Source organism: Haemaphysalis longicornis, unplaced genomic scaffold (genome assembly GCF_048455015.1).
Source record: "Haemaphysalis longicornis isolate Haplotype H1 unplaced genomic scaffold, Haemaphysalis longicornis Haplotype H1 scaffold_7, whole genome shotgun sequence".
Lineage (NCBI taxonomy): Eukaryota > Metazoa > Arthropoda > Arachnida > Ixodida > Ixodidae > Haemaphysalis > Haemaphysalis longicornis.
The window spans coordinates 73,385,286-73,401,928 of record NW_027526422.1 but is presented as its reverse complement, the minus strand read 5'-3'; positions in this window follow the sequence as shown (position 1 = coordinate 73,401,928).

The window sequence follows — 16,643 nt, the reverse complement described above, 5'->3', positions numbered from 1 at the left end:
TAGCACTGTCGAATCCGTGTCGCCGGCAGTTTTTGCGAGTGCCCCCTCGTGAGCCGCTTAATTAAAAGCGACCGTGGACATGACGCAGGCGCTGCGAGTGCAGATTGCTGCCGTGGCTAGAGGACGACGCGCGACGCTCGAGACTGGGTGTGAAGACGAGCGCTGGGAGCAGCCGGCTGGTCTGCCTACAGGTCCGCCTAGAGAGAGAGAGAGAAAGACTTTATTTATGGCCAGCAGGGAGTGGGAGGTCGGGATGCGCAGAGCCTCCACATCCCACCCACGTTCACAACGTCTTCGGGACTAGGCCCCGCCGGCGTCGCGTGAGCGGTGCGCGAAAGGTACTCGGGAGTCCGCCTACAGATGTGTTCGGCTTAGCACTGCGGAGGATATTCGATTGCCGCTCTCGTAAGCGGTCAGATGACGATTTTTAATGTAACCCGCCATCGCCTAATTAACTCCTTTCTCATATGTGCTGCCATGTTTGGAACTTGGGCCCCATTTCGTGCAGCGGTAACAAGCTATCCCTCGAGCTACCTGCGTCAGCCTGCGCCACTTCGGGGCGGTGGCCGCCGCCTGCGAGCGACCGTGCGGCGCGCTCAGTGCGCTTTTCATGTCCCCGGCACGTTGTCGCGCCCAGTGCAATAAAAATCAATAAAAATAGAGCGCCTGGAATCGCTGTAGAACCTAGATCGCGGTTAGCTGCCCGAGGAGCCGGCGAAATCACGGCGCCTCCGCCGCCAACGATCGGGTCTTTTGTTGCTCGAGAGCATAAGCTCCGACCTCCGATTGGAGTTGCGAGGCGGCGGAAAACGCCGGCAGTGCGGAAGCGGCAACCACAAACTCGTGACGTGTTTGGACGTTGTTTATTTACAAAATATCCAGGGAATTTCGATTGCGCGAGGTCCTCCGCTGGCTGCTCGGTTGCGTTTTGCACACTTTAAAACTGATTTTAAATGTGTTCTATGCTGTATTTGCCGCTGATATTTTGCAGACGATGTATGTGTGTTCCCGCCAATCTATCTCCGAAGTTGTCTCGCCTTCAAAGTTTTGTCAGTACCCCTTTCAGAGAAACACGGTTAAAACGCGAAGCTTTCTCTCCCGCCCCCTGAGTAAAATTAAAGCCCAAAATCCACACTCCCGAGTACAAAATCCGAACGGCCAAAGTCCAAAGCTAAAGACCTCTTAAACTCAGCCAAAGACCTAATCCAACGCTCACCCAACGAACCCAAAGGAAATTCTGGGCGACCCGAATGAGATGATGATGACCTCGGATGGACGTCGGCGTCATAGCGCGTGAGACCCAGGCTAGGTTCCAACACGGGAAGCGTTTGTTTCTCGTTTAGCCATCACCATCGCCACCCATCATGCTCAACAAATTGTGCCCTCCCAGTGTGTATGATTGCCTTTCCTGCAGCGCGTTCAGGTGTAACTACATCGCCATCCGCGAGGCATAGAAGCTTCGCTTTAAAATGCTTCCCGTTACGTCGGTTCCCACTTTAGCGTGGAATCCGCCACTTTATTAGTCATCACGGCGTGCTCCCAAAAATGAACAAAGAAACCAAGAACAATGCACTGGTAGCACAGTATGTCATTAAAACGCTTCATAAACCTCTTGACTCCTCCTGCTCCTGCTCCTCCTCCTCTTGGCGTCGATTTCTAAATTTACGTCAATGCCCCTCCAGTGACTGTTGGGCTATGGTGGCGTTTACCTGTCGCAAACAGGGTGTCGAACCGGAACCGGAACCGAACCGAAAACCGGAACCGAACCCGAATTTTTGCCCGGAACCGGAACTGAACCGGAACCGTATTTTTTCCGCCATTTTGGAACTGAACCCGAACCGGAACGAATTGAAGGAACCGTTCCGAACAGGTTCCGGGGCCTCAAAATTGTGATTTCTAGTTTTCCATCTCGGTACCCTACCTTGCATCCGAAGATATTTTTACCATTCGTCAGTCGGCACCACGCAATATTTTCCATAGTCTGCAGTTCCCAAGGCCCATAAGGTTCTCATCTTATTATTACCCTAAATTTAATGTAAAGTCCGTATACACTGTTAGTTTGCTTTAGGTATTGCCCATCTCCCCAAATTATCTTTTTGCATTTACAATAACTTAAGTTAGAACGCATATTCCGTGGCAACATATCATGGGGTATTCTTTATGGTTTCTATCTGCAGTGTGTTTAAAATCGTGTGAAGTTTTCATGTTGCGAATTCGAATGCATCCGTGTCCGCTTGTGAAGGCCTTCAGGGACACCATCAACAACAAATCCGTATATTCCACTTATTTTAGTTTGAGTGGGCACTAAAAAAAAAACAACACTGAGACACAAACACTCACAGTTCTCTACGTCACCATCACTTTTTCTTGTATAGTGCCGTTGTGTCCTTTGGTTACTACCCTAGGAAAACATGAGAATTGAAAAAAAAAAATCGGGGCCTTCTCATTTTCACTTTTAAAGTTAATGCGATAGCATTTCGATGCATGGATTTAAGTCGATTAACGCGGATTAGCGGGTAGACTAGGGTGGTTTAGTGAGATGAGTGAATGAACTAATGTAAATTAGTGGGACTGTGGTGTTGAATAATATGGATTAGAGGAATTAGCGGGTCAGTTAAGGCGGATTGGAGGGTTGTACCAAACACGATAGATTTGGGGTCCTTGGCATTTGTAAATTTTGCAGCGTTCTCTTTCTCGACCAATCAGGAAATTTAGTTACGCACAAAATAGCCGGAAAGTTATGTGTCGACCACCTGAATGCTATAAAAGGCCTTTTTTATGCACGTATTGCGCTCTTATGTTATTTCTCGCGTAAGATTTAGATATCGCAATGAAGTTAAAAACTAATTGCCTAATGCATGTCTTATATTCACCAAAAGGTTCTCAAAATGTGTATATATATCAGGTAAGACTAGGAAGCAACTAAACTGAAAGAAAAAAAAAGGAACGATCAACTGGTTTGATGCGAAAGACACCCGATAGCATTCTCCGATACCTTCTCGTTCTTCGTGCTACCATTCTGCAGCCTTCCACAGGTGTAGCATCTCAACCCCCGAACACAGCCCCTTCCAAGCTGAGGAAGAGGCGATAGCACGTGCGCTTAGCCAAAGGGCCGCCAAAAGTCTAATAACAGACTCTTATCAGGCGTGGCACAACTTTGCCAACAGTCTATTGCATGTTACAACACTTCGAATGAACAAGCAGAGACCACCAACGAGACCAGCCAGGATTGTATGGGCACCAGCTCATACTGGTATCGCCGGCAGACAAGATCACCAACCTCGTGGCTGGACATTTCACCCGCTTAGCCAGCGCTGATGAAGCCGAGCCCGAGCGTATGCATCCTGTACAATTACCAGGAAATTAATTAGCACTATAGGCTCTCCCGTAGAACGTATTCCTTCCCGCACTAATCACTAGCGAATAACCAGGAAAGATTATTCCGTGCACTGCGGATTAACACCTTCCCACACATCACCAGTCTTCACCTCTTTGACGGGACCTAATTCTCTCCATTTCGCCGCTTCTGTGGGGAGCCTGGGAACCTCATACACACAGTAGGCGGCTGCGACAAGTCCACCCTAGATCCACCCAACCTCCACGTTTCCATAGAGATTTGGGAGAAAGCCTTGGCCAGCTCCGGCCTGGAAGATCATTTTCTCTTGAAGGAAACGACTGTCGACTCTACCCCTTGAATGAGGACGCCTCTCTGAAACTTTTCCTCGATTTATTTAACGTTCATTTTCCCTCTCTCTGCGAAGGATAATTACTGCTGCTTGTGACTTCATTCAGCTATTATCTTTCGTCGCTGAAGTGCCATTTAGCAAGTTCCTATCTCCGGTGGTTCCCTATCCAATGTCGTCCTGTACACGGCATCCAATGAGTCATTAAAGCCGTTCTTTCTTTCTAACTGGTACATTAGCATATGAAAGATGAGCAGAAGGAAATCGCTTTAAACGCCACCAGCCACGCTTGACAGTCGGAGGTTGACGCCGACGCGAGGCTGTTTTCGACTTCTAGCAGTGCTAATGATTTCGTGTTAAAGCTAAAGCGCCGTTGAAACAAGGGGTACATAAAAAGCGTAGCAGACCAATCAATTCATTTCAATGCAAAATTATTTGCCTCATTGTGCGAAAACAGGGGTGCATGTGCGCGTGCGTGTCTAGACATTTGGTGGAACCAAAAAAGATGTTGGGCGCTCAGGCTCTCCTGCGCGCCAAAAAGACTTTCCGCTCGCCAGTAAACTACCTGCCTGCCTGGCTGCCTGCCAGGCAGGCGATTCCTGCGAGGATGCGGGATTTCGGGACGAGGGGCGGCCCGCCACGAGAAGCCCGGGCGGAGGGGAGAGGCGGCGGAGACGCAAAATACTGTGCCATGGCGGCACTCCAGGATACTAAAAAATTTCTGCAGAAATTCAAACAATTATCACTAATGCGTAGCATTTCTATGCCGCTTGTCCTCAGTGTGAGTTTCTACAGCCAATTTTTTGGTTTTTATAAATCCTGTCCGACCAGTTATCTCAATTGACGCTGCTATAATTACAAATGGAATATTCACGAAATCTCCATTATTGTGGAAATGCAGGCAGTTATACGGTTTCCCATTTTCCTGAATTGCTTATTATTTTTCTTATTTTATAGTTTTTCAAAATTTCTTTCGACCAATTATTTCCATTTGCGCTATTATAACGATTACATTTGTAACTCGCGAAATCTGCCTTATTGTGGAAATGCAGGGTGTTGCACGGTTTGCCAGTTTCCGCAATTATTTTATATTTTTTTATTTTTTACTTTTATAAATTTTGTTCGACTAATTATCTCCATTTACCCTACCACGTGCCATCGGGGAATGGAACAAGCTGCCACACTCTGTTGTCCGTGAACGCAATCACACGAAATTCAAAGAATTATTGTTTTCTCACCTTAGACTTTAATTTCATATAATTCCCAAGACTTGCCGCTGCTGCCTTTTTTAGTTTCTTATTATTTTGGTTGTTGTTAAATTCTCTAATTAGATTCGTTGTTGTATAAATTGTCTAATGAACCATGTACCCAACCGTATCTTTCTTGTACCACATATGCACTACTGATGACTCTGCCCCCCCCCCCTTATGCAATACCCCTCTGGGGTCCTTAAGGGTTTAATAAATGATGATGATGATGATAACGATTACAGGTAGAAATTTCCCGAAATCCTCATTATTGTGGAAATGCAGGGTGTCACAGGGTTTACCAGTTTCGGTGATTACTTTTTTTTATTTTTTAGTTTTTAAGAAATTTTGTGCGACCAGTTATCTCTATTTACCCTATTATAGCGATTACAGGTGGAACTCCCGCGAAATCGGTATTTTTGTTGAAATGAAAGGGGCTACACGGTCCTTGCTGGGGGCAAAGAATGGTACGCATTAAAACGATTGTGGACGGACGGGTCGTCTGCTTAGTATGACGGGGCAATAGGCAGTCTGCAGGGAGGCTGCCCATTACCAGAAAATTCTGGCGAAGATGCACCGAGGGGAAGGCGTCGGAGGCACCCGTGTGCTGCCCACTGGTCAGGAGGCTACCTGTTTGCCTTCCAGAAGACTGTGGCGAGGACGCATTATTTGGAGACGATGTGCGGCCCGTCACTTGTCGGCGAAGGGAGTGGATCACATGGCTTCACAGCGGCTACGTAGAGCCATGCGTTAGAGCGCAGCCCTTAAGCACCCGCTCCTGTGGTTTCGCGTAGTCCCTCAGCGTTGGACTCATTGTAACCGAGAGAACGAAGACGCCACCGAAGATAGAGCTGGCAGGAAAACGGAGGTTGCAAGTATGACGAAAGTGGGTGGGGAGGGCGTAATTCCGTGACCGTGCGAGACGTGCTTCACAGTGGAGACCCCTTACGAGATAACGACAGAGTATGCCGCGCGCCGTCGTGCATTAGCTGATGACGCGATCACTTCCTGAGGCACAGCATCTATGCGCCGTCGCCGAGAAGACTACAGTTCGCGCTGCACTCAAATTTCGCATTAGCGAGTGTCGTAATCGTCCGTCATTTTCTTCCTCAAGAAAACAACTGCGGGGTATAAAACTGCAGTGTTATGATCCAAGAATAAATTAAATTAAATTATCAAAATGAAAGAAACTAAATCAATAAAAATAAACTTGCGGCCATAAAAAGCAGGGCTTACAAATTCAGACAAATACGCAGTCTTATGTGTCCGAGCTAATTTTTCATTTCGCTTCAGTTGATGTTGTAATCGTGGACCTACTATAGAAAACATTTTGCAGTACATTTTACAGTTAAAAGAACTCTTCAACACTTTAGATCAACGCTCTCACTCTTATCTTCGCATCTGGAAGCACTGCAAAAGTTATAGCTATTGCCAGCACAGAGGAGCAGTGAGGGATTTGCTCGTCCCAGCAGATACGCCTTCCGTTTCTACTTCGCTGTTGTGGTTTCATTTTAATGTCGCAACTTAAGGTAAGCTGGCATATAGCCGCTACATCGCTGTAATGACGTCATTCCAGCGGTAAAAGAACGCCAAGACTGGGGAAGAGAGAAAAATATTTCAAGCAAGTTTGTAAGTTATCTGATGGGTACAAAGCAGTACTTTTTGTCTGAGGGACTTTCCGACTCCCTGATCTAAGTACTGGATGTGTTGGTTGACTACTTTCTGCAAGCATTCAAGATTTCGAACGAAGTTGAAAAAAGTGTTGCAGGGTTGCTTATTTTTGGCCAAAACAAAACATTTGCACAAAAAAACCTACATTATGGCTTCGTTTTTGACAAGGAAACCTGACAAGGAAACGAAAACCGAGCACAAAAAAATTAACAGAAAAAAACACGCTTGCTTTTTTTTTCTCTGAACCCGTTCGAACCCGCCTGAACCGGTTCGAACCGGTTCGAACCGGAACGGAATGGTGCGCTGGAACTGAACCCGAACCGAACCCGAAAGGCTTGAACCCGAACCCGAACCGAACCCGAAAAAGTTCCGGTTCGACACCCTGGTCGCAAACAAACAAACTGTAGGAATACATTGCACATTCTGTAGACACCACCTACCTTATTCAGCTTCGTCTAGGACAGGCTGATTGGATCTCCCGAATTGCTTCAATGTTGCCACTGCATACGTACCCACATATGCGGTCACCTCTGACTTTTTCCGGGGATACACATGTATCCAACCACTTATTAAAATGAGAACTTACAGCTGAGCATGCACAATAAAAATAAAAAATAAGGCACGGAAGTTGAACTCTAAAAAAAATCCGGGAAGCTGTCACTCACGCGCAAGATTTGAATGGCGAAGCTGTTGTAGGTGATCACTGACGGACACAAGGTTGAGTTTTAGTATTTTTCTGTTGTCGGGGTTGACGTAGGCGGCACGGCATTTCAGTGACCTTATGTTGAGCAAAAGGTCAGAGTGACCTCGTCGTTTTGGTCGACGTTTTCATACGCCACCTTGCAAGGCGGACTTGTCGCCTCTAGCGGATACTTTGCACGACGAGCCTCTCGAAGCGCGCCCTCTTCCCCGTCGGCTGTGCCAACTATCAGTGGCAGGCCATGTGGAGTCAATGATCCCCTGCAGAAGCTTTGACATTCAGGTCGCGGCTCTTCTACGGTACAGAGCGCATGCACGCGACGATGCGAGGAGGAACGAACGACGGTCGTGCGCTATGACATGTCTTTCTCGTTCCGAGCAAATGTTGCCACGATACGGTGAACGCTGGATTTTGATTTTGTGGCCAATGTTGGCTAATCTCCCTATGGTGATATGCTTGGATTGACGACAGTGCGCTCTATAGGCATGCGGCGAACGCTAGAGTTTCTTTGGCCAGTATTTACCAATGTCGCTCAGTGGGTATGCTTGGCTTGAGGAACGTGCGCTCGAAACACGCGGGGATCGTTGGAGTTTTCCTTTTTTTTTTGGCCAATCATGGCCAATATCCATAGATGGGTATGCCTAGCTCGAGAATCGTGCGCTCGAGGCGCGCCCATGCACGAGCACTCGGCATTTTCTTGGTATTTTAGCTGTGAACATACGCAAACGATTTGCTCAACTGCTTCGCTGTTGAAATTGCTTTTTTGGGGGGAGATAGGAGCAGAAGTCAAAGTTCGAGAATAAGGTTGTAGAATAACATACGGTTAAATTAAAACTCGACTGTTAAATAAAATGCTTACGTCCCGTTAAGTGTGGGTGAGGTAATCTGTCCTATCACAGTGTGACGGTTGGATCAATCAGAATACTAAGTGCATATGGGAAATAAAAAAAATCGGAGTAATCGGTAAGGGGAGGTGGCACAACACGGGATGCGGGAAAGTGTTCGTCTGCAGTCGACACCCCTGAACAGACTGGCTGCGTTTTAAAGTTGGAGCGGGGCCGGGGAAGTGTATCCGACTAAGGCGGTAGTGCTGTGTTTTGTCCCAATACGTAACCAGGTGATCACTCCTTCCCGCCTTGCCGCCCGAGGTGGAGAGGCAGCATCCGAGGCATCCCGGCAGTGGAAATCTCGCGCTACCTAGTTAGCCAGCTGTTACCTCGAAGGGACGAACGGGCTGGTGTCGATATCATGCGTGGGCAATGTGCAGGCGTATTCGGTGCTGTCTGGAGGATGCGTGTGGTGATGGGGATACACGACCCGTAGCAAAGTTCCCAAGAGCCGTCTGCGAGTCGGAGATTATTGTGGTGGCCGGTGTAGTTGTAAGGGCCAGGGCAAGGGCGACTTCTTTACCAACTTCAGGGTGAGGCGTAGAGACCGACCACGAAGCAGCACAGTCTCCTCGGGAGTCGACGCAGGCGGCACGGTCGGGATATTCCGGTGCGTCAACGTACAGGGTAGAGGGGTGCGAAGCATGGGCCTTGTGTAAGGCCTTGGCCCGTGCAAGGCGGCGTTCTTGGTGGGAGGGAGGGTTCATGTTCCGTGGGACCGGGGCCACACTGTAGCGGGATCGGAGAGAGTCACTCAAACTGACCTTATCTCTGTGCTGCGTAGCAAACGAGATGCCCAGTTTCGTTAGGATGCACCGACCCGTCGGAGTAGAGGCCACACGGTGGAGTTGGCTAACACGCTGGGCTTCAACCAGCTCCTCGAAGGTATTGTATGTCCCGGTGTTAAGAAGCTTGTCAATAGAGGTGTGGCGAGGAAGACCCATGGCCAGCTTGACTGCCTTGCGGATGATGCATTGGAGGTCTTTCTTTGGATACTTTATTTCAGAAATTTTGGTCTGTTTGTATGTCCGTTTGTCTGTCTGTCTGTCTGTGACTCGATTGAGCCACCCGGTGAAAGTGAAATGAAGTCTGTGCCATAGTCTTATATACTCACAGCGAAATCTAAACGTCTAAATTCGGTTTATACGTTCATACTTGTCAAGATTGTTGAACAAGTACAAGACATTGCGCAAATATAAGACAGAAAATTAATACACAAGGGATATTTACAACGTTTCTTTATAAAACTATTCATAGATGATTGAGTTTTGTGAAAGGAAATACTACATCTACTCCGTAAAAAAATCACAGCGTTGCCTGCTGTCGCCCGCTCCACTACAGCTTCTCGCGGCATTTTAAGAATTCAAACGGCAACAGTTACGAAAGCTTCCACTAGATAGGTTTCACGTTCTGCTTGGAAAGTGCGTGGACTAGGGCAACGCGGTTCTATAAAAGTTGAAGTAGACGCCTCGATTCACGCGTCTCCGCCGTACGGCAGCGCTGGCATCGAGGTACCCAGCCTGGAGCAGTGGAACGCGGTAATTTGAAAGTGACTTGAGCAAACCTTTAGCCTGTTTACCACGGGAGGAGTGCGACGCAAGAAGGACAACATGAGAGGTGAGCGGGAAAGCGAAGGGAAGCATTTACTTGGCAAATGTCGACAAAGGCTATCGTCTTTTCTCAACATTTGCGAAGAAAGGAGCAGATACGAGGACATTTTTTTGTAATTTTTTACACCCTAGGGCTTCGAAAATAGGTCATTTCCTTCACACGGCAGGAATCCCTCCGGGCAGTTGCATCACGAATGACCGTTGACATAAGGCATCCCTATTATTCCCATTTAAACGCTGGTGGAACAACCATCTGTATTGACACAGGCGGGTTCGGGAAACGTTCTCCCACAGAACATTCAAGCAATAACATGCAAGAAGGGATTGGGATCTCATTAATTGAACGTGCGCGGAAAGGAATGCAACCAAAGTAGCACCATTAGTCGGGCGCGCACTCTTGCTAAATTGCCCATGACACGTTTCTTGGCTCTTTTTTTATCAGCTTTGGGAATGGCCGACCAAGCGTGGCTCGTATGGTGTCGCAAGAGCGGGGACGTAAACCGACTCCTGCACAAGTACCTCAGCCGTGTCTTCTGTACTCTCTGGTGCGTGCCCGTGCGTAATATAGTAGCATTCCTATAGTCTACGCGGTACTATGACAGCATCATTGGAGGATATGTACTGCAAGGTTTCAGACACTAACGAGACCACGACAAGCTTACCCTTCTCAAAAACAAAAAAAAAATCCCTTGCCGCTGATTTGATGTACCGATGAGGTGTTTGCGTCATCGCTTGCTCAAGATCAGGTTGAAACAGCCCAGCGGCCTTGCTATCCAGAAAGCATTCGTTGTAAGCTAGTGTGTAACAAAGATCATAATAGAATAGCTATCCTCGAAATCCGTTGAAATTCAAAAACGCCGTTCAATTGCAGTTGTCGCTCCTTTATCCCCGCTTTATTTTCCGTAAGGCGGGTCAGTGGTATCCACAGCGCATCTGTTTACAGGAGACTGCCGGGAAATAAAACCCGGGTTGAGCTTTTATGCATCCAAGCTACGCGTGGTATATGACACGTGCGGGCGCAAAGGTTTATAACATCAGGGTATGGTTTACGTGCCCCAAAATACTGAGGGAGTGAGTGTGAGGTTTTAACGCGCCGATGCAACGGAGATGAGGCGCGTCGTGTTGGAGGGCTCCAGATTAATTTTAGCCACCTGAGGACCTTTAATGTGCGCCGAAACCTCGTACACACGGGCGTTTTTGCTTTTCGCCTCCATCACAAAAATGGCCACCGCAGCCGTGAATCGAACCCGCGTCCTCGTGCTCAGCAGCACAACGCCTTAGCCGCTGAGCCACCGCGGTGGGTGCCAAAATACTGACTCACGGGAGCGTGCATGTTTCTCACATCTATAGTAAGGAAACAACCACCGTTGCCGCAGTCAACACCCCCTCATCTTTCCCTTACGTCATGTTTACCATCAAAACGCCTCAGCAGGACGAACGCTCAAATGCAACCGCCGTTGTATAAGCACGCTCAGTGCCTCCCAGAATTGCAACTCGGGACTCGCCTCTCGTCCTTCGCCAGCCACGTTCATGTGCATCGAGCGAAGAGCGGAGCGATGGAGGAAACGCATCGAATTTGAAATAGCCCTGCCCACTTTATAGTCCGACGTAGCGTTGACGCTCACTCACGCCAGTAAGAGCGCAGCGGCCTCTAGACTGGCGCCTCGGCGCTGCTCACGTAGCTGGCGCCCGTCGGCGCACCTGGGCTGCAAAGCTTGTAACCGCTTCCCTAAGTTTATTTTGAATTATTCTGCGTGTTTATGCGTCATGGCCGCGTTCCCACGTAGCGGAGAAGAGATTCCTGCTACGGGCTTTTTCATGCATTTCCGGTGAGGTGACCGATCGTCCTTGCGTCAGTGGCTTCCGTCGTCTTCGACTCCTTAAGGTAATTAGCCCGCTCACGCACTGACACACGCTTACAGGACTCTAATCTTTAAAAAAATCTCGCTTGCCGCACTGCTTGTTTTTACACATAGTGGAAGTTTTTAAAATATGCGTGTATCTTGCTTGCACTTCGCTTTACCGGGGAGTCCTCCCTTCGGTGATAAGGCAGTTCAGAAGTCGTTGGAAGGCAGTGCGCTTCCGACGACAGCTGTTATCGCCACTTTCCCACCCAGTGCGTGAGAATGCGAGCATTGTCGGTGGGTATGCTAACATAGCAGACAAACTGGAATGAGTGAAACGGTCGCAAGATCCTGACGATATGTTTGGCTGGCGAAGAGAGCCCGAGGATCCGGACAGTTTCAGGGTGCCCTGGAATGAGGTCTCTCCTCGAGGTTAGCATCTTCATAGAGACGTTTATTCTTCCTCCTCCTCTGATGGTGGCTGTCACAAGAGAGCATGCCGACAAAGTGGGTGAGTTGTTATGGCTATATTAAGGCTTAACTTATGGTTACTTTATTTCTGACAATAACGACGTGCTAAGCAACGTCAAACCCTTTGTACGAGTGGTGTGTACCGGTTGTCGTCGTTTCCGAAGTTGAAGACCAGAGCACATTGGTTTAGTCAGCTAAAGCCAGGGAGCGGTAGGGGTATCAGGGCTGTGTTCTGGACACACGTTACATGGGTGATAAGTTCGATTTCCATTCAGGCGTATATTTCACGGATTATATTTTTACCAGAATTAGTTTATTTTCTTCTCTTTGCACAGTCTGTCATGTTGTGCGCTGTTTCGCTGCTACAGGTGCCGGACCGCGGCTTTATTGATGAATGAAAGATTCAATCATTTTGCAATCATATACTTTCAATATACAAAACTCCCGCGGGAGCATATTACTCGAAGTGGGCTGTGACGAACCCTGTGTACGTTATAGTGCCGGAGTAGAGGGGTTGAAGACCTCTTTAAATGAAATACTAGTAAGGCTCCTCAATTACAGTCCCGAACTAACCGCGCATAGCCCGGGGGTAGTGGGACCGTTGTTTTGGCCAAAGGAATACACATGAAAACCAAAGCTCGGTTGGTTTTCTGGGAGGCCACGGTGAGTCCGCGGCTGATACTCGAAGCGACTCAGTGTCGACCATGCTCCGAGCAGCGTCAAACGTTTTTGGTTTTGGCAACTTCTCTTCAATCACGTTGCACAGAAATCAGGAGACCACCTAATTAAAGTGTGGGGTTACATTTACCACCATTCTGAAATGGTTCACGTAGGTTCTTTCAGCTGAATAAATACTGCTCCGGTATGCTCATCACAACATTGCGGCACACCGACTGTGATTAAGCACATTTTTCTACCTTCTTTCAGAGCTCTAAATATGTTATTATTCTGCCATTGTACCGAAGAGCATAAGAATTGCTTCCCACTAATAAATATTTATGGGGATTGGGTTAAATTGCTACGTTAGCAGGCTGCCTAAGCTCTATAGGTGAATGCATTTCGGGATATTCGGCTCAATCTTACATCTTTTACAATGCGTGAATGGTGCATTACCAGGATGGAACACAAAAAATTTTCGAATAATTCTCAGTTCCACCTTAACAACAAAGAGAGTTCAGCGTCAGTCACGTTAAACCAAGGTTTCTCGAAAACGTCGGATGCCAGGAAACGTCATTCGATGTCCGCCGACACAGTGTTAAAAACAAACTGACGGATCTGAGCGCTGCCCAAGGAAAAGTGACCTTTAGACAGCCATCCCGTGGATCATCGTTCAAGTCGGTCATCGGGCTTCCTAAGCTCATCCGAAATGTTTTTGCTGAGGCGACAAGTACCCATTTCTCCTCGTTGAGCGGCTGATGTAAATGCAAAGAATAAAAGCCAAAAAGTCATCACAGTTTCATTGTTGGACGACGCAAAGAAGTTACTGTGACTGCCTTCTCGAGATGCAACAACTCCCAAAAGATGTGGGATACTGACAAAATCAAAGCAGTTATATGAACCCTTTTGGGCCGAAGGAATTGTTCCCTGTATGCGTAGTATTTCAGAAGCTCGCCATTACCGTAATGTCATCGTTTGCTCCCTCTGTTCGAAAAAGTCTTGTCACGCGAAAGAGAAAGCAGGTGTACATAGTTTGGCTGCACAGGGCGGTCCACTTCATTGTATAGTGAATTGATGCGCTGACCAAAATTATATGAGATAATCATCGGTTGCTAGTTGCTACTACATAAAGACGGACAATAATACGTCCATCTTAGTAGCGTGCCTGTTATACCCTCACAGCAGCATACATGGTACACACCATGATAGCGGACCTTCTAATTATTGACGTGTAACCATTCGATTTTTTTATTTCCAATGTTTCTATTCCCGGTTTACAACGTTACACAGCCTACAGCAAGAGCAAGCAACTTTTATGATGTCTGCAGTGAATGTGATTGTCGAAGTCGCAGACCATATCCGCGTCAAACGATAATGCATGTTGTACTACAACGTGATCCTTCTCCGTGCTACGTTTTGTGTTTCTGGGTAAATCCGACTAAACCCAACTCACCACATTTCAACGCCTCCCGCTTTAGCCATAATGAAAACGCAAAATTTATACTTAATAATAATTATTTCCGAATTGGACCGTCTCTACGAAACGCTGTTTCATCATGATTGCGACTCCTAATGATCGCGACTGCTAACAAACTTAACGGTAGGCTCTGTGAGGTTCCAACTGCAGCTGCACACACACGCACACACTCAAACGCCAATAATATGCGGCTTGATCCAAGCGGAACGCGCAGTGAAGAAAGGAGGGAAATGTATACAGTGGCTTTGTCCTTACCGCTTCGGAGATAAAGACATGAAATGGCCCATTGGCAAAAACAAACCAAGTATATATATATATATATATATATATATATATATATATATATATATATATATATATATATATATATATATATATATATATATATATATATATATATATATATATATATATATATATATATATACATGCATACATATCACGGTGTCGAACCGGAAGTGAACCGAAAAAAAGAAATAGCGGTTACCGGTTCATGCCGCAAAGGTTCGACCCTCCGTTGTTGGTATTGCACATCGCTGCAATTAAGGCATTTTTTTTCTTTTACGTACCATCAACTTCGTACACGCTGGCGCACTTTCCCCTCCAGACAATTGAACGCTATCACGCTCTATGTAACAACAGGGGAAATGAATGAGCACCAATGTAGCAATGAACTGTTGCCGCGATCATCTTCATCCTGGCCCCCAAGCATTGCGCCGTCTTGGCTCCTGAAGCGATCTTCTCCAGGCTCTTGGACCACGTCGGCATGCCCCAGCCCCGGTGAGCCATCACAACATCGGTTCCCCAGCCCGTGCCCCCAGCCTATGACGAGCCGTAATCAGCCGAGACGTGAGAAGCCGCGACCAGACAAGACGACGATGCCGCCCCCTGCCCCGTTCGCCGGCGCGTCTTCCCAAGGGCTTTGGATGTTGCACCATAACGTCGGCGGGCAAGGCTGTTCCGGGGCTGGTGTCCACCAAACTTGTCATGCTCATCCGTGGTGGCAACATCGGTTGACTCTTCACGGTGTATCATCATTGCATCGTTCGCACTCAATACACTCACTCGCCTACGAAGGCCTCGACCGGGATGGTCTCCCTCGACGGCGGGGCTATGTTACAAGAAGACAACGACAATGAGAAAAACGAAACGTGATGCTTTGATCAAACGGTTGAGGAAGAAGCTGGGTAGGCGGGCAGCCAGCGCTGGTTCTGTCTCCTGGGCCGACATCATGTAATATGTAATACTGTAAATAGATCGTTCGCCCATCTCATGATTCACGTCCTTAGTCCGAGTCCTGCCACCACGTAACAATATATATATATATATATATATATATATATAGAGAAAGAGAGAGAGAGAGAGAGAGAGAGAGAGAAGTAAGAGTTTGTGGTATAGTGCCACCGGTATTCTGCGGTATTCTGGAGGTCGTGGGTTCAGATCCCCCCTGGCGGGTATTTTTCCTCCACTTTCTTTCCAAATACTTTATCTGTTTCAATGACCTACCACATCCTCCCCTTTGCTTTCCGAGGTTTTCTTGACTGCCAACTCTTATTTCTGTCTTATTTTCGACGAGCCCCTCTAGTTCCTATAACGGACCAGCTCGCTCGAGTTCGTATAACGGACCAGCACCTGGTAGATGCCGGCCGCTACAACCTCCGACGCCGAGCCGCCGAGTACCACCCAGGGGATCGTGTGTGGGTTTGGACTCCCATCCGACGATGTGGACTGAGTGAGAAACTTCTGCGACGGTATTTCGTACCCTACAAGATTCTACGACGTGTTGGCCAACTTACCTACGAAGCGATCCCCGATGGTTACTCCGGCGTATCACGACGACACACGCGGCCCGAAGTCATCCACATAGTTCGCTTAAATCCTTTCTACAGACGATGACGAACTTTTATTTTTATGTGTTCGGACTGTCACTTATGTTAGCATCGGGTCGATGCACTCTTAGAGGGTGGGGGGGGGGGGGTAATGCCGCGAACCATGCATTGAATTTGTTTATTTCTGTTTTGCTTTTACCGCCCGGCTGCGCCGGTCTGTGTTATCTCTGTGCCAAGGGAAGCGCGTGTTCCATTCTTTCTTTCTGTGCCGCATGTGTTATCTGTTCTGATAGGGAGAGCATTCTGATCTAACATGAACAGCCCGGAATTATCTTCTTGGATCTACAATGTTTTCGATGCGAATCGATGGTTCGAGAACCACGCGCGCCGAAAGATAAAAGCCGGCAGAGCAGACGCCGGGGTATTCGATTCTGCGACGTTCGCCGACGCACGACGCTTCGTTGACCGCTGTTTCGCCGCCTCTCTTTTCTTTTGAGTTGATAGGAAAGCACAAGTTCGCTCCAATAAACTTGTTTCTTTTCCAAAACAACTGCATCGTCCCTGGCT